This window comes from Phocoena sinus, chromosome X, assembly GCF_008692025.1.
Source record: "Phocoena sinus isolate mPhoSin1 chromosome X, mPhoSin1.pri, whole genome shotgun sequence".
Classification (NCBI taxonomy): domain Eukaryota; kingdom Metazoa; phylum Chordata; class Mammalia; order Artiodactyla; family Phocoenidae; genus Phocoena; species Phocoena sinus.
The window spans coordinates 57,713,794-57,733,476 of NC_045784.1; positions in this window are offsets into that span (position 1 = coordinate 57,713,794).

Here is a 19,683-nt window from a genome sequence, read left to right on the forward strand (position 1 = left end):
TAGTATCTATCCAATATAAGACAAATAAATTAATATGTATAAATGCTTAGAATGATAACAAACACATAGTGAGTGCTCAATAATTGCTACTATTCTCATTCGCCATATATACTTATGGAGTTTTTAATGGAATATAGACTCCATAAGTATAGGGAATTTTGGTCTGCTTTATTCACTGCTGTTTTTCAGCACCTGATCAGTGCCTGGAACACAGTAGGTGCTTAGTATGTATTTGTTGAATGAATAAATGAATCATATTTATCTACTTTCCTCACCCACACAAGTCTGGTGACTGAGCATTAGTATTTGGCAAAACTAGTGATATGACAGTTCAGAGCAACAGAAGGCAGCTTAGTTCCTAGCCCTTCTCCCACATCTAGCCCAACCTACACACAGCTGTCAACATCCCTGCACAAGATCCTCTTGTTGACAAGGCAGATGTCCTGTAGTCTTGGTATCAGGACATTTCAAAAGGAAAGCTACTGTGTTTCCTTTTCTCTGGATATTGGGATCTAGGATAAACTGGCAGGCTAGAGCTCGTTCCTAGACATGTCAATTATGATATCTGTCACACACACACATAGTGTTTTCTAAAGGAAGATGCCCTTCCAAAGTCCTATTAGGTATCCATGCTTTGGATCACATAATGTGCCCCCTCCCCACCTAAGCCATAACTAATTGAACTGAGGTGGCCACCTAACTAAGAGAAGACAATCTATACATAGGCTAGCCAAAGATGAGGCATTATAGATGTAATCTGGCATCAAAAAATGACCTAAGCCAACTAAGTTCTCTCACAAGAATTTGAATTAGAATGTCCCAAGAGAAAAAAATCAGTTAGCAACAGGAACTAAAGCTGAAAGATCATGATGAAGAAAGCCTGAATGAACCATGAAGGGCTATATGACAAGCTAACTGCAAGCCCAAGGTAGGAGAGAGTAGAGTATATTAGGGAGCAAAAGTTAGCAGTAAAGAAAAGATATAGAGAAAAGAATGGAGCAGACACTGGGTCATATTCATAGCTGCATAGAGTAGACCATAGAATCTAGTATGTCTATCTAGAATGACAAAAACCTGGATAAAAAAAATTCTATTTGAGTGCAACAGAGAACTATTGAGGCAACAAGAACTAGGGGGGGATAACAATACAGAGATAATTTTACCTTAAAGAGGTGAGCAAAATTCTATATCCACTTTTACCTTGGTTGTATTTGCTTATTCTGGGCATGGGTGAAAAGCTTGCAATCTGTAGGGCGCGGCCGGATAGCCATTACGCATGCACTAAGTATGCCGCTAGGGCGTATGCACCTAATATGCTAATCAGGTTTTGAAGCAGTGGCCTATCCAAAGTCCGGCTTGCGAAATGCGATAACCATACGGACGAATCAGGGACTTACACGAGTCCTTAAGCCCTTATATAAGCAGACAGGCTCGAGCGTACGGGGTCTTCCTTCCATCAGCCCGAAACCAAGCTGTACTTCAATAAAGTGTGATGCGAGAAGAATCTAGCGTGTGGTGATTCGTCATTCTGCTGGTCAGAAGCGGCTCGCCGCAAGTGGTGCCGAAACCCGGGACCCTGCGCGCCCCGCATGGAGGACCGATTCAGAACTCGACACACGGAGTGAACCGCCGTTAAGTAGTCCAGTTTAGGTATGTTTTTGCTGCAGTAGAGCCCGAGATTTTTATTTTCGCTTTCGTTCTCTTCGTAGCTGTCGCACTTTTTGTCTGCGTGTGGCTACGGTGCCATCAGCCCGACCGAGTGTGTCTCCCCTGGCCATTAGATAGGTCAGAGATCTTCCCACTTTAGCAAGTTGTTCATATATGAGAGTGAACTATGGGGAATAGTTCATCCGCGGAACAAACCGTTGGATTCCATGAGCCCATCCAAGCCCTTCTGAACGATCGAGGACTTAAGATTTCACATAAAACTATTAGTAAACTGTTGCAGGATATTGATGGTGCCGCCCCATGGTTTGCGGTGTCCGGAAGCCTGACTGTTCCATCTTGGGAAAAACTGGGGAAGGACTTGGCTGATCGTCACAAAATGGGGGAGCTCTCTCGAGGCACGTTTCCGTTATGGAGAATGATACATTCATGCTTAAGAGAAGGGAAATGCGAAGATATTGTACAGATGGGCCGTAAAGCTCTTAGCATACATCAAGATAGTGCGTCAGAAAGTGAAAATATAGGGACTACGGTAGATAGGCCTAAGAATCCTAGGAAAAAGAGAGAAAAACAAATAGAAAAATCGGATGCAACGTCAGGATTGTATCCACTTTTAGATGAATTTAAAGTGCTTTATTTGTCTCAAGATGAGTTGAATCCCAAGGAGGAGGCGGATCTGGAAGAAGCAGCTGCCGAATATGAAAGAGGACGATATGGCAGTTCCCCATGTGCTCGTCCGCCATTTTGTGCCTCTGCGGGTGCTCGTCCGCCATTTTGTGCTTCTGCTAAATCAAAAGCTTTAACATGTACTCAGACTTCCGCTTTTATTGCTAGCGCCCCCCCGGCGCTGCGGTTCGGGAACCGCCAAAGTGTACATTCATACCCAGAGAAGTCTGGTCTCAGGTACCCACAGCTTTTCCGGTGTTTGAAGACCCAGCCACGCGTCAAAGATATTATGAGATGGTGGATTATAAAATACTTAAGGATCTTGCAGAGGCTGCCAGGGGATATTTAAGCAGAAGTTGAATATCCTGCAGCTGAATGCAACCAGAGTGGATCCAGTGACTCTTGGAGAATTTACCGCATGGCTAGCTAGAGCATTTTCCTTTTTTAAGGAATGGGTGGGTGTGGGACTGTTCGCAGCCTGCTGTTTGTTTGGGATAGTGTTGTGTCTCTGGTTGGTCTGTCGTATTCGCATTCGAACCCGGCGAGATAGGATAATGCTCACTCAGGCGCTTGTGGCCATCAGTGAAGGCGAGTGCCCCGCAGCCTGGCTCTCCACCCTAAAAAACATATGATCGCCCTTGCACAGAGGGGCCTTGCCACCATTGCACCTCTATAGGGGATCGGCCCTAGGGGCTGCCTCTGCACGGAGAGGTCTCGTTACCATTGCACCTCCATGAGGAGCCCATGCCACGTGAAGACAGCCCTTGCACCCTGCAGTTCGATTGCGAGCATTGCACGCAGGAGGGTGTCTGCGAATGCAAGCGGAAACTACCGGTACACCGTGTACATACCCCGGTATGAGCACTGGTACAGGTCAATGTCCGCTGCAATGGTCGAAAAGAAAAAAGGGGGAGATGTAGGGCGCGGCCGGATAGCCATTACGCATGCACTAAGTATGCCGCTAGGGCGTATGCACCTAATATGCTAATCAGGTTTTGAAGCAGTGGCCTATCCAAAGTCCGGCTTGCAAAATGTGATAACCATACGGACGAATCAGGGACTTACACGAGTCCTTAAGCCCTTATATAAGCAGACAGGCTCAAGCGTACGGGGTCTTCCTTCCATCAGCCCGAAACCAAGCTGTACTCCAATAAAGTGTGATGCGAGAAGAATCTAGCGTGTGGTGATTCGTCATTCTGCTGGTCAGAAGCGGCTCGCCGCAGCAATCCAGTATTGTCAGTAGTGTGGGCTGCTGCTGGGGGATGTAGAAACTAGCAGAGTTTTTGGTGGAGGCTGAGAGACTTCAAATGTATGGCCTGTATCCCCTCATATAACTGATAAATACTAGGGATACTTGGGGCAGGAGGCAAAATCCTATGATATCCTAAAAAGTAAAGCACTGAGTTATGGCATTAACATTCAAAAATTATAGTTAAGGATCCACTAGAAGAGTGTCCATAAAATTACACCAGACACTGAGTTGAAAGCCCTTGAAGTCCTACAGTAAACCCTATGAATACTGAGCCTTACCAGGAGAAGTGCAACCCATAGGTAACATAGCATAGTTTTTGATTGGATTAAGGTTATCAGGCATAATGCTATCTACCCAGTAGAGTAGATAGATAATGCTATCTATCTACCCTGAAGCTTTTCTAAAGGAAGATAATCCCAACTTGACTTTCAACAATATTTTTATACCATATCTGGCATTCACTATAAAAGAATTGTGTTGAGGTAAAACAAAGGACCACATGACTAAAAGTGGAGAGAATAGACATTAAAAATATGTCCAAAGATGGTCCAAGTATTAGAGTTAACTGACAAGAACACTAAAATGATTACAATTATTAAGTTCAAGAAAAGAGAGGAGTAGGCGAATAAAATAGATAAAAGGAGAATTTCCTCAGATATTTGAAATTCATAAAAAGAGTCACAAGGAAATTTTAAAACTGCAAAATGTAATACCTAAATATAAGAATTAATTTGACAAGTTTAACTGAGCATCACTTGTACATGTGAAAGCAGGATATCCATGTGTAAAAGAAGACTTCACTATAAGATCCATTTTTCTCTTGCTGCTCTTAACATTCTCTTCTTGGTTTTTGCTTTCAGCATTTTTAATATGATATGCCTATTTGTGGGTATCTTTATGTTTATCCTACTTGGAATAGTTGAGCTTCCTGGATGTGTAGGGAATCTCAGTAAGGTTAGCAGCTGACTTTTCATCAAAAAAAAAAAAAATAGAAGCCAAAATGCAGTGGGATAACACGTTCAAAGTACAAATGGGGAAAAAAAGTCAGTCAAGAAACCTACCCCAGCAAAACTACTCTTTCAAACTGAAGGCAAAATAAAGGCATTCCCAGATAAACAAAAACTGAGAATTTGTTTCTAACAATCTGGCTTTCAAAAATTACTGAAGCAAGTTCTTTAGTCTGAAAGTGAGTGACCCCAGATAGTGATTCAAATTCACATAAAAAAATGAAAAGCACTAGTAAAGGAAACTTTGTAATTATAAAAGAGAATATAAATACATATCATTTCCTCTTCCTTTCCTTTACTGATTTAGGAAACAATTGTATAAAATAATATGTATATAATGTATTTTGGGGGCCTATAACATGAAGAAATGTAACATATTTGCCAATTGCAGCACAAAGAAGGTTGGGTGTGGAGAAAAAGGTGTATTTTGCTAATTAAATGAGTCTATATGGCAAATCAAACACAAAAGAATAAATTAAGGGAATGAAAAATAATAAATAAGAAGGTTAACATAAGAAAGATAAAAATATATTCTTATTCTCCTTTCTTCTTTCAATTTATTTAAAAGACATAAAATTATATAAAGCAATAATTGTTACAATGTATTATTGAATTTGCAACGTTTATAGATGTGATATGTATTACAATAATACCATAAAAGAGGGAGAATGGGGAATAGACATATATGTGTATATTTCTATATCACATTATAATGAAGAAAATCTGAAGCTGATTCTGATCAGTATAAATGTATATGTTAAGCTCTACAGTAACCACTAGGGAAATAATTCAAAAATATATAATAAAAGTATCATTAAAGAAATTAAAATGATACATTAGAAAATATTCACTTAATTCAAAAGAAAGCAGTAAAGGAGGAATAGAGAAAGAAAAAAAGATATGTGACACAGAAACAACAAGTAAAATGGCAGATGTAAATCCAGGTATATTAATAATAATATTAAATGTGAATGGATTAAATAATCAATTCAAAATACTAAAATTATTAGAATGGATTAAGAAAAGATCCAACTATATGCATTCTACAGGAGAAATACTACAGATTTAAAAAATGAAATACAGTGAAGGTCAAAGAATGGAAAAAGAAATATCACACAAACAGCAACCACAAGAAAACTGAAGTGACTACACTAATACCAGACAAAACAGACTTTAAAACAAAGTGTTAAAGACATAAAGGAGGACATTTTATAATCATAAAAGGGTTAATCCATCAAGAATATATAATAATTATAAGTATATATACATCTAACAATAGAACACTAAAATGCATGTAGCAAAAACTGATAGAAATTAAGTGAAAAATATACAATTCAACAATAATAATTGGAGATTTCAATACTTCATTTTCAATAATGGATAGAACAACTAGGCAGAAGATCAACAAGTGAATAGAAGACTTGAATAATACCATAAACCATTTGAGGGAAATTTATAGCTGTAAATGCCTATATTAAGAAAGAAAAATGATTTCAAATCAATAACCTAATTTTCCACAATAAGACACTGGAAAAATAATGGTAAAAATTAAACCTAAAGCAAGATGGACAAAATAATACAGATTAAAAAAGAAATTTATGAAATAGAACATGCAAAAATAATAGAGAAAATTAATGGAATCAAAATCTGGTTCTTTGAAAAAAAATCAACAAAATTGACAAACCTTTAGTTAAATTGACCCCCAAAAAAGTGAGAAGACTCAAATTACTGGAACCAGATATGAAAGACAGGTTACTAATTGTCTTACAGAAATTAAAAGTAGGAAAGCTATGAAAAATTGTGTGCCAATAAATTAGAAAACAAATGAAATGGATAAATTCTTAGGAAGACACAAACTAGCAACATTCATTCAAGAAGAGATAGAAATCATGAATAGACCTATAATAAGTAAAGAAGTTGAATTGATAATCAAAAAATTACCTACAAAGGAAAGCAGGCCCAGATACCTTAACCATTCAGTTCTATCAAAAGTTGAAAAATAATACATATAAATTTCCAGAAAATAGATGTGGTGGGAACATTTCCCAACTAATTCTGTGAGGCCATTAGTACCCTGATACCAAAAGCAAACACAACACAAGATAAGAAAACTAAGATCACTATATCCTTCAAATATAAATGTGAAAATACTAAAAATCCAAATCCAGAAACATTAAAAACCTATACAATATGACCAAATGGGATTTATCTCAGGAATGCAAGGTTGGTTCAACATCCCCCCAAAATCAATTAATGTAACATACCATATCAATAGAATAATAAACAAAAACCACATTATCATCTCCATATATACAGCTAAAACATTTGACAAAATCTGTCACCTTATCATGGTAGAAACACTCAATAAACTAGAAATATAAAGGAACATCCTCAGCTAGAAAAAATGCATCTCTGAAAATTTCACAGCTCCTCTCTCTCTCTCTCTCATTCTTTCCATCTCTCCTTTATCTCCAGACTTTCTCTCCACTTATTCCTTTCCCTCAGCCTATAAACAAAATCAAGTGCCTTCCATTCCTTTACACACAAAAGTCATGTCAATCCTCTGCTCAGAAACGTGAATGGCTTCTAAACTCTTTGAGGAGAAAAGCCAAAGTCATTAAAATGTCCATAGAAACTCTGACCTCATCTCTTACTATTTTCCCCCTCACTGTGCTCCAACCACACTGGCATGCTTTCTCTTCCTCACTACGTGTGTGTCCTCCTCAGAGCCTTTGCCTAGATCATCCCAGGTTCCTTCTGCCTGGAATCATCTTTAATATACATGTCTCACTCTTTCAATTCCTTCACATCTCTTCTCAAATGTAGCCTTGTCAAATAGGCCATCCTTGACTACCTTGTTTAACATAGTACCCCAACCTTATCACTCTCTTTTCTCCTTACCCAGCATTATTTTTCTCCCTATCTCCACCACTAGAATTTGGGCTCCATGAAAATGGGAACTTTGGGGTGTTTTTATTTGTTTTTCTTTAACCTCTGTGTGCCAACGCATTGAATAATACTTGACACTGATCAAGAAAAAAAAACGCTCCTTATGTCCATAACTGATCTCGTATTTACAATTCAACCTCAATATTATTACAAGCTGGTCAGACACTCACAGCCAGGCCATTTTGTTCACCTGTTGGATATAAACAATCTTATCGGATACCATCCCACACAAGATTACTCTGAGACCAAGGCAAAATGAAGCAAAACAAGGCTCTGTCATAATTTTGTCTGAGACAAAATCAAGGTGACTGTGTCACCTATAACATACCCAATCATAAAATTGCCCCCCATATTTTCAGTAACATTTAAAGCAAACCTCCACTTTCTTTGACACTCTCCAAAATCACACAAAAAGCCCAAATCTTATAATAGTTTCTTTCTAAGATATTCTTACTGAGGTATTCCATGGTTCTACATGGTGTGTGTTCTCTCTTGCTGCAATGAGTAAAAAACCCAACTTGTTTAACTACAAGGTGTCCCTGGTGGTCTTCAGTTGAAGTGCATTGACAGAATTTGAGGCACCAATAAAGATTTCCCTGAGATACTCATTCCCTTGGACTGAGACTTTTAGTAATGATATATAACAATCTGCACATTTGAGATCAATTGTGTCTCTATCGGAACAAGGTTCCAAATGATGTTGACTGAGCGATAAATCCATGCTAAATTGGACTCCACTATTTCACTGAAGCCTTTCAACATTGGGTTTATTTTGTTTTCCTAGGAATAAGTCCCTCTTTGAGATTTTGGTTATTGATTAGATTTGTATTGTTCTTTTGTGAAATATTTTCTAGCATCTAACATCTGTGTGTCTAATGCCCCCTTTTCTGTCTGTATTCTTGTCTAGTGTCTTGACTGTTGCTTGCTTATAAGAGGAAAATTCTATAGGGAGAGGAGGAGTACTGGTCCAATAAGTCTGTCCTTATGCTAGCCTTAGGGCTGAGAAGTTCAGAACTTTTTATTTTCCTCAAACCAGTGTCCTTTGGACAAACTTTACCCCAGGCCATCATTTCAAAACCTTACAAGGATTTCTTCCGTCTTGTTTTTGTGTCCTTGAGAATTTCTGGTATTTAGTTCAGTCTGTCCAAAATCAGGACGTCTTGTCCAGCCCTTGATCAATGACTACTGGTCATTGACCAAGCTCTGGATACACAGGTCATACAAGTACCTTCTTATGGACCTGGTGTAGTTCTTGTGGAGCCTTTTCCGTCGAAAACTGCACCTCCTTCAGGCCAAACACCTGCTTCCTTTGTTTTCTAACTAGAATGCTAATATGCATATCTTGCAATCTGGTACAATCTCACCAAGGAAAATTTGGAATTACAGTGGTCACTTTGGGAGAAATTTGATATAGACAAATGTTCTTTGAAAGATGCCTTAAAACAAAAAGGAAGCCAAACTCTGAGTGTCCAATAGTCTACTTTCTTTAATTGGTATGAAGGGGTTTCTAAATGCAATTCAGACTCAAATATTGCTTCCCTAAAACATTATTTAGCTAAAACTATTGCAAAATATGAGTAGCTGTCTCCTAAATAGTACTTAGGATTAGCTTCTAATGTTGACATTCCTAATGTTTTTTCTACTTTCTTGTTGATTATTGCAGATATGATATGTAAACAAAAATTTGACTGGAAAGTCATCCCGTTACATGAACTTCAACATTCGGCTTAACACTTTAAAGAAAACTTACATACCAGAAATAAAAAAATTCATGAGAAATGTGTTTGTCTAAAAGATAGGTCATTTTGTCTAGCAGGGGGAAATATCTCCTTCATTTCTATATGTTGGGCGTTAATAAGTGCAGGCTTTTTAGTTATATAACTTCATAAAATTCTCAAGAACCCAAATTATATCAAAATTTGTATGATTCTCTATAATGTGTACATGTCAAAAATATCTTTTTCTACATCTAAACTTTCTTCTCTTACTTTACAGAGAAAACATAGCTATTTGTCTAAATCCGGCTCCTTCTCATTTTTCTGTACCATTTTCTCTCCTCTTTCCCTCTCTTATGAGACTTTAAAAATTAACTAATTAAAAATTATTTAATTGTTATGTACATAGTCTAGGAATATTTAGTTCAGATAAGCAATAAACTTGTCAAAGGAAAGAAAAATTATTAACAAAACGATTATGCTTCTTTGTGGACAATAAAAAGTATATTTTTATATAATAACCATTTTAACTATAGATATTAAGTAATATGAAGAGGCTTCAATTTCAAGATATAAGATAAGCTTTCACATGATTCTGCTATCAACAATTAGGTTACCAAAAATAAAATGTTACCATAAAATTTTGGTTTGTTCAGAATCAAGGTTAAATTTCTCATAATTTAAAATTCCTAAATAGCCTGCACCTAGTTTTATGAGTTAAATAATATTTCATCATTTCCATAACTTCTTTAAAAATAAAAATTATATTTATAAAATTGTATTTAACTAAAAATAATTGTAATGGATGTCATTTAAAGGGTTTAATTTTTAAAAGCTACAATTAATAAAATATTTAATGCATTAACTAAACTGTAATTTCTAGATTAATTAACTTTACTAAGTTAATTAGCAAATAATCTCTAAATGCTTGAACAGTTTCTAAAGAGAAAAAAATACAAAACCACTGGTTACTGAACTTAAATTTTATTTTTCTCCATTTCTTAAAATGTCAGTAGATTAACAAAATATGCAAATGGTTTTAGATAATACTGTGTATATATCTGTTCTCAAATTTTGTGAACAATATAAGATAAATGTAGATGGAAAAAGTAACTGGAGGATTTTTAACTTTCTGTCCTCTAGGGTATTTTGTGTCTTGAGAAAAAAGAGCAGATTGTTTAGTTTAATTAAAGATGTTAATAAATGTAAACAATTGTACTAGGTACAGTAATTGCATTTAGAGGTATGTGAACAGAATAAGAGATGTGATTTTCTGTTTAGTATAAAAGTTATTAAAGATCATTCAAATGATAAATTTAAGATGACATATATTACTTGAAGTAGACCAACTAATTAGTTAAAATTTAAAGCTATACTTAAAGCTTTACGCTATTACTTTATGTGTTTGTTCTTATAACAGTGTATGCCTAAATGCATATAAATAAAGTTATATTCATAGAGCCTTTACTACAATTTGTTAAATAATGTATCAAAGGAAGAAAATTATAATTTGGATTTTTCCTCTAAAATGCCCAAATTAGTAGAGGTTCCTTTTTGTCACCAAATTATTCTGTTAACTCTCAGTGCTTCGATCATAGTCCTAAATCATTCTATTAGATATTCCCTTGGATACAACTGACTTAGTTTCATTTGTTCGTTTTTAAAAATGTCATCACACACCTAAATTCACTCAAAATATAGACTGCTCCCAGAAATTAAATCATCTTAGATGATTAAATAATTGCCCTTACCCAAACCTGTCAGCTGGAAGAAAGTAAAAGCAAATATTTATATTGATAGCAGATGTGCTTTTGGGGTAATCCACCAATTTGGGATGATTTGGTAACAAAGAGGTTTTTAACCTTGATAAAAACCTAAGGAAAAAAAGGATGACAATTTGAAGAACTTCTAGATACTTTGCTGTTACCTAAGGACATTGCTATAATAAATAAAAGGTCATTCAAAGTACAAAGATTCAGAATATTATGGTAATGCTTCAGAGGACCACTATGCTAAACAAGTAGCATTAACCAAGATAATTGCTCCTGTAATCACACAGAAAAGAAAGACCTTGGAAAAATTCAAAGAGGCTGTATATTAATGGTCAGAGACAAGTCCCTGATTTAGAGAAAATGAAATGAGAAAAGTCAGGATTCTCTTTGCACAAAGATAATAATTGGCACTCTCAGGATGGCCAACTGATAGCATCAAATAATTTAAAATGGAATTTAGTAAAAATGCTTCATGTCATTACTTATAATAGGAGAGATAAGCTGGCAACACATTAAACCATCATTGGTGTGGCAATGTTAGAGTTATTGCCAAGGAAGACCCAAAATGTGTCCTACATGCCAACAACTCAATCCTGGCAAAACTGGAAAGGTGGGACATGGACAGAAACCAAAGCCTCAAAGGCCCTTTAAACACCTCCAAATGGATTTCATACAAATGCTTTCTGCAATAGGTTATGAATATATTGCAGTTGTTTTTTGTTTATTCTTAGAGTGGGTTAAAGCTTTTCCTTACTGGAGAACTACAACCCTGTGAACAGCTCCCCAACCCCAACAAATCTTCTTGATTTCCTTTTTCCAATGCAGGGAATTCCCATTTAGCTACATCAGAGATATTCATTTTACTGAACTGTTATCAGGAAAATCTGTAAAATTTTAACTTTTACCCAGAATAGTCACCAGCCTTTTCTTCCACTGTCATTAGGAAAAATAGAGGACTAACGGAATTCTAAAATTAAAATTAAAGACATTCTCAGAAATCCTTGAAATCTCATATCCTAAAATATTGCCCTTATCTTTAATGTGTAGAAGATCAACCCCCTCTGGGATCTGCAGGTTATCTCCTTATAAAATAACAATAGGCCACCCCATGAATTTTATATTGCAAGCAGATGTGATTAATTACTTCAAGGGACTCATGTGATACCTCCAGCTTTATCATCAACAAGTATGAGCTCCATTTCCAAAACATGCATGAAAATAAGCCTCTACATGATCTTCAACCTTGAGATGTAATCTTTTGGAAAAGACACCAGAAAAAAAACTGCCCTAGAGGCTTGATGAAAAGGGTCTTACCAGATACTGTTAACAACTGACACAGAATTAAAACTTTAAGGTGTAGATTCTTACATTCATATTTCCAGCTCAAAATACCTACATTCCTTCTTCCTGACTGACTACTGAACGTCTATTCTATCTAGAAATCTAAACAGGCTTATTAGAAATCCCCTGGGACCTACTGACTTCAGAGAGGGACAGCTTCCCTCTGTTCCCTGGTCCTAAACAGTGGAACAGTATTACTTTTCTGATACTTCAACACTCTTTCCTGTCTCTTTACTCTACTACTAATCTGGCCTATTAATCCACTTTGATAGATTAATTAATGAAAACACTAAGATTATCTCCCTTATCTGTATCCTATTATTTCTGACCCTTATGGTCTCCAATCATTTAAGAGAAAGCAAAACTCATATATTTTCCCCATATGATAGCTGCTGATCTAAATCTAACAGGTTGCTGGCCCTGTCTCCTCTCACCTGACTCTCCTGACAAAAAATTAATAGCTGTTCCTTTAAATCTTTCAAAAGACAACTTCCTTTTAACAAGCCCCTTCAGTACTTGACTCTCCCTCACACCATTAATCCCAAACTTCAGTCTTATAAAAATTAAACTTTGACCTCATGTCAGCAAAATGTGGAGGTCATTACAATCCTTTCATCAAGGCTTAGTCAATCAGAAATGGGCTTACATATTGGGGGGTTATCTTGGCTATAATAGTCATTTTGTTCTCTTCAGAGGCACTTCAGTTTGCTTTACAGAAATGGTTTGATTCCACTCAAATAATCTGTGCATCTCAAGGAACAAAAATTCATTCACCCCTATTATAATAATTTATACTTATGCTCTCAATACAAACTGTGCTCCACTAGGATACTATTTCTTACATGGATATCAGGCATATACCCGTCTACTGCACACTAACTTAACTCCAAATTGTTAGAGATTCCCAGATATTTAAAACTATCAGCCCTCCAGTAAATCATGTTTCATTTAATATTTTGGCCAGACACCTTCAAAATAAAATAAACATAGATTATTCTAGAAAACTTTAAAGAGGGATAATTGATTTCCTCCTCATGTGAGCTGTAATTTCCACAATGGGAATAATACAATTAGAAAAGTTTGTCCAAAACTTGTTTTCAACTTTAGCAGAAGTCATTAAATGATACTATTTCTTCTCTGGAGGTCAAACAAATTATAAATCCATTAACTGGAGTTATCATGCACAGTGGTACACTCTTTGATTTCCTCTTATCTAGCCAAGGGAGAGTTTGTGTTATAACAAATCTTTATTGTTGCATCTATGTAAATACTAAGGACAAGTAGAACAGTCTGTGACTAGGCTAAAAGAAAAGCTCCTGGCACTCTAAAACAGACCCTGCTGAATTCTGGGATATGTTTTCATTGCCTGGGTCCTTTATAATCTAGATCCTTGCTTCAAGATCTGTTAAAAGTACTAATAACCATTTTATTTCTGACAAATGACTGTGTTATATGACTTATATATCCTGTCTAGAGTCTTAAATGCTACTAAGCAGCCATAGACATGTCCAATGGGTCAAAAACTCATGCCATGACAGAAGAAAATGAAAGATTAACTCTGGTTCAACTAGCTGTGACATTTAATGGACACTCTTCTAATCTTAATCAAGAAAATATTGGTAATGGTGAAAAGCTGGATATCATGGATTAATGTCCTGCAGCCTGACATCAAGTGTCTTTAGCTATAAGGAGGAGGCTGAAAAAGAAAATGAGTCCCTGACTTCAAGAACTGATTTGGTATTCACAGCTAGACCTCAATATTATTAACAAGCTAGTCTGACATCATAACTAGGTCATTTTGTCCCCCTGTTGGATATAATGTCAAAGAGTGCAACCTCAGATAAAGTTATTCTTAGACTACAGTAAAATAAAACAAAACAAGGCCATGTCATAATTTTGTTTAAGCACAGACTAAAACAAAGTCATAAAATTGCCCCCAATTTCTGACAGTATCTAATCTAGAACAACACTCTACTTCCTTCAACCTTCCCCCCAAAAGCACAAATCCTATAATAGGTTATTTCTAGCACCCTCTTAGTGAGAGGGAACCTCATGATTCCTCACAATGTGTATCCTCCCTAACTCCAAGGAGTTAATAAAACCCAACTTGTTTAACTACAGATGTGTTCCTGGTGGCCTTTGGCTAAAGGTCATTAACATCACATAGTAGTTGCTCAATGAAAAATAAATGAATTACTCATACAATATGTCTCTTATCCCACTTGCTTTATAAAAGATGACTTTGGAATTGCCAAATCCAGTGTTCTTTCTCAGGTTAAATCCTCTGCAACTAACTGTAGCCTTTTACACACTTGACTGCTCTCTATCACCCACCTGAGCACCAATAAAGAGGATTGCCTCTCCTTGTTCTCTTCTTACCTTTCTGATTTCTTCACTGCTTTCTCTTCTCAACCCATTCTCAAATTTTGGACATCCATAATATTCTACACACTCCCTAGGTGATTTCATTTACTCCTAGGACTTCTAATACCATCAATATATGAGTGATTTCAAAATTTCTATTTTTAACCAATATTTTTCCCTGCCTGCCCATTAACTCCAACTGTGGGGAGTGGGACAAGATGATGGAGTAGGAAGACCCTGGGCTGCCTCCTCCCACAGACACACTAAAATTACAACTACATATAGATGAACTATCTCTGAGAATGACCTAAAGTTTTCTGCAACTAAGGATAAAAAGAAAAAGCCACACTGAGACAGATAGGAGCAAAAGAGACACAGTCTGTCCAGGACTCATACCTCCAGTGCTGCAAACCACAGATAGGAGGAGTATCACAGCCTCAGAGGTCTTCCCTGAGGAGCGAGGGCTTCAAATCCAACATTGGGTTTCCAAGCCCAGGGAACCTACACTGGGAAGACGAGCCCCCATAATATCTGGCTTTGAATACCAGCAAGGCCTATGTCTAAGAGATTCCGAAGATTATATGAAACTGAGGATCTGCTCTTACAGGGTACATGGAAAAACTCATTCACTCCAAGTCCCAACACAGAGGCAACAGTTAGAAAACAGCTTGAGTCATACATGAAGAAGATGGATTCACTAATTTTAGGGCATGTGCTCAAAGGGTAGAGATCTACTGGAACTTTCTCTGTTCACAGAGGAGTTAATGGGCACCATTTCTTTCTTTTTTTGGGTCACCCTCTACCTACCTGGCCCAGGGTTGGCAGGTGTCATTTCTGACTTCTCCCATTGAATTTTCTAGCAACGCTTGCCCCACCACAGGTTCACCCATGGAACAACCCAGCTGGCAATACCCCAAAGCAGCATTCCCTGTATTGTCAAACCTTGTGAGAGCCTTTGGCCAGCATCGTCATCCCCCAAAATTGGTTACAACTGCTTCAGACCAAGTAGGTGCCTGGTGCCCCTTGCCAACACCAGAGCCCTTCCAAAACATTCCCCTACCCTGCCAGACCTGTTAGGTGACCTCAGCTAGCACTGGTGTGCTCCCAAAGCAGCTCCCAGGGGCCAGTCATGAACAGCAGAATGCCCACAACAATTTCAGCCAGACCTTATCACCAACCACACCAGGGGCCAGGCCCACATATTAGCATGGCTGCAACAATCATGGCCCATCCACAAAAAAGGGCACATGCAGCACATGTACATGTGCAGCACACTTTGGGTGCACCTGGATCTGGCAACCAGGGAGGAACACACTACTGCACCCCACAGGATACCTTCTACAAAAATCCACTGTTTGAAGAATGGGAGGGAGGAACTAAGATGGTGGAGTAGAAGAATGTGTTCTCACTCCCTCTTGTGAGAACACCAGAATCACAACTAGCTGCTGGACAATCATCAACAGGAAGACACTGGAACTCAACAAAAAAGATACCCCACATCCAAAGACAAAGGAGAAGTCACAATGAGATGGTAGGAGAGGCGCCATCACAGTAAAATTAAATCTCATCACTGGTGGGTGGGTGACTCACAGACTGGCAAACACTTATACCACAGAACTCCACTCACTGGAGTGAAGGTTCTGAGCTCCACGTCAGGCTTCCCAACCTGGTCTGGAAACGGGAGGAGGAATTCCTAAAGAATCAGAAGTTAAAGCCTAGTGGGAATTGATTGCAGGACTTCAACAGGACTGGGGGAAACAGAGACTCCACTCTTGGATGGCACACACAAACTAGTGTGTGCATCGGGACCCAGGGGAAGGAGCAGTGACCCCAGGGGAGACGGAACCAGACCTAAATGCTAGTGTTGAAGCATCTCCTGCAGAGGCAGAGGGTGGCTCTGTTTCACCATGGGGACAAGGACACTAGCAGCAGAAGTTCGTGGAAGTACTCCTTGGCATGAGCCCTCCCAGAGTTTGTCATTAGTCCCACCAAAGAGCCCAGGTAGGCTCCAGTGTTGGGTTGCTTCAGGCCAAACAACCAACAGGGAGGGAACCCAGCACCACATCAACAGTCAAGTGGATTAAAGTTTTACTGAGCTCTGCCCACCAGAGCCACAGTCAGCTCTATCCACCACCAGACACTCCCATCAAGCCTCTTAGATAGCCTCATCCACCAGAGGGCAGACAGCAGAAGCAAGAAGAACTACAATGCTGCAGCCTGTGGAACAAAAACCACATTCACAGAAAGATAGACAAGATGAAAAGGCAGAGGGCTATATACCAGGTGAAGGAACAAGATAAAACCCAGAAAATCAACTAAACTAAGTGGAGATAGGCAACCTTCCAGAAAAACAATTCAAAATAATGATAGTGAAGATGATCCAGGATTTCTGAAAAAGAATGGAGGCAAAGATCAAGAAGATGCAAGAAATGTTTAACAAAGGCATAGAAGAATTAAAGAACAAACAAACAGAGATGAACAATAAAATAACTGAAATGAAAACTACACTAGAAGGAATCAATAGCAGAATAACTGAGGCAGAAGAATGGATAGGTGACCTGGAAGACAGAATTGTGGAATTCACTGTTGCAGAACAGACTAAAGAAAAAAAAATGAAAAGAAATGAAGACAGCTTAAGAGACCTCTGGGACAACATTAAACACAACAACATTTGCATTATAGGGGTCCCAGAAGGAGAAGAGAGAGAGAAAGGACCAGAGAAAATATTTCAAGTGATTATAGATGAAAAGTTCCCTAACATGGGAAAGGAAATAGCCACTCAAGTCCAGGAAGTGCAGCAAGTCCCAGACAGGATAAACCCAAGGAGAAACATGCCAAGACACATAGTAAACAAATTGGCAAAACTTAAAGACAAAGAAAAATTATTGAAAGCAGCAAGGGAAAAATGCCAAATAACATACAAGGGAACAACCATAAGGTTAACAGCTGATTTCTCAGCAGAAACTCTACAAGCCATAAGAGAGTGGAATGATATACTTAAAGTGATGAAAGGGAAGAAACTACAACCAAGATTACTCTACACAGCAAGGATCTCATTCAGATTCGATGGAGAAATCAAAAGCTTTACAGACAAGCAAAAGCTAAGAGAATTCAGCACCACCAAACGAGCTCTACAACAAATGCTAAAGAAACTTCTCTAAGTGGGAAACACAAGCGAAGAAAAGGACCTACAAAAACAAACACAAATCAATTAAGAAAATGGTCATAGGAACATATATATCGATAATTACCTTAAACGTGAATGGATTAAATGCTCCAACCAAAAGACACACTCTTGCTGAAAAGATACAAAACAAGACCCATATACATGCTGTCTACAAGAGACCCACTTCAGACCTAGGGACACATACAGACTGAAAGTGAGGGAATGGAAAAAGATATTCCATGCAAATGTAAATCAAAAGAAAGCTGGAGTAGCTATACTCATATCAGATAAAATAGACTTTAAAATAAAGAAAGTTACAAGAGACAAGGAACGACACTACATAATGATCAAGGGATCAATCCTAGAAGAAGATATAACAATTATAAATATATATGCACCCAACATAGGAGCACCTCAATACATAAGGCAAGTGCTAACAGGTATAAAAGAGGAAATCGACAGTAACACAATAATGGGGGGAACTTTAACACCTCACTTACACCAATGGACAGATCATCCGAAATGAAAATAAATAAGGAAACAGAAGCTTTAAATGACACAATAGACCGGATAGATTCAATTGATATTTATAGGACATTGCATCCAAAAACAGCAGATTACACTTTCTTCTCAAGTGCACACGGAACATTCTCCAGGATAGATCACACCTTGGTTCACAAATCAAGCCTCAGTAAACTTAAAAAAATTGAAATCATATGAAGCATCTTTTCTGAGCACAACACTATGATATTAGAAATGAATTACAGGGGAAAATAAACATAAAACACACAAACACATGGAGGCTAAACAATACATTACTAAACAACCAAGAGATCACTGAAGAAATCAAAGAGGAAATCAAAAAATACCTAGAGACAAATGACAATGAAAAAACGATGATCCAAAACCTATGGGATGCCACAAAAGCAGTTCTAAGAGGGAAGTTTATAGCTATACAAGCCTACCTCAAGAAACAAGAAAAATATCAAGTAAACAATCTAACGTTACACTTAAAACAACTAGAGGAAGAAGAACAAACAAAACCCAAAGTTAGCAGAAGGAAAGAAATCATAATGATCAGAGCAGAAATAAATGAAATAGAAAAAAAAGAAGGCAATAGCAAAGATCAATAAAACTAAAAGCTGGTTCTTTGAGAAGATAAAGAAAATTGATAAACCATTAGCCAGACTCATCAATAAAAAGAGGGAGAGGACTCAAATCAATAAAATTAGAAATGAAAAAGGAGAAGTTACAAGAGACACCACAGAAAAACAAAGCATCCTAAGAAACTACAACAAGCAACTCTCTGCCAATAAAATATACAACCTGAAAGAAATGGACAAATTCTTAGAAAGGTATAACCTTCCAAGACTGAACCAGGAAGAAACAGAAAATATGAACAGAACAGTCACAAGTAATGAAATTGAAACTGATTAAAAATCTTCCAACAAACAAAAGTCCAGGACCAGATGGCTTCACAGGTGAATTCTATCAAACATTTAGAGAAGAGCTAACACCCATCCTTCTCAAACTCTTCAAATAATTTCAGAGGAAGGAACACTCCCAAACTCATTCTATGAGGCCAGCATCACCCCGACACCAAAACCAGACAAAGATACTACAAAGAAAATTACAGAACAATATCACTGATGAATATAGATGTAAAAATCCTCAAAAAAATACTAGCAAACAGAATCCAGCAACACATTAAAAGGATCATACACCATGATCAAGTGGGATTTATCCCAGCAATGCAAGGATTCTTCAATATACAGAAATCAATCAA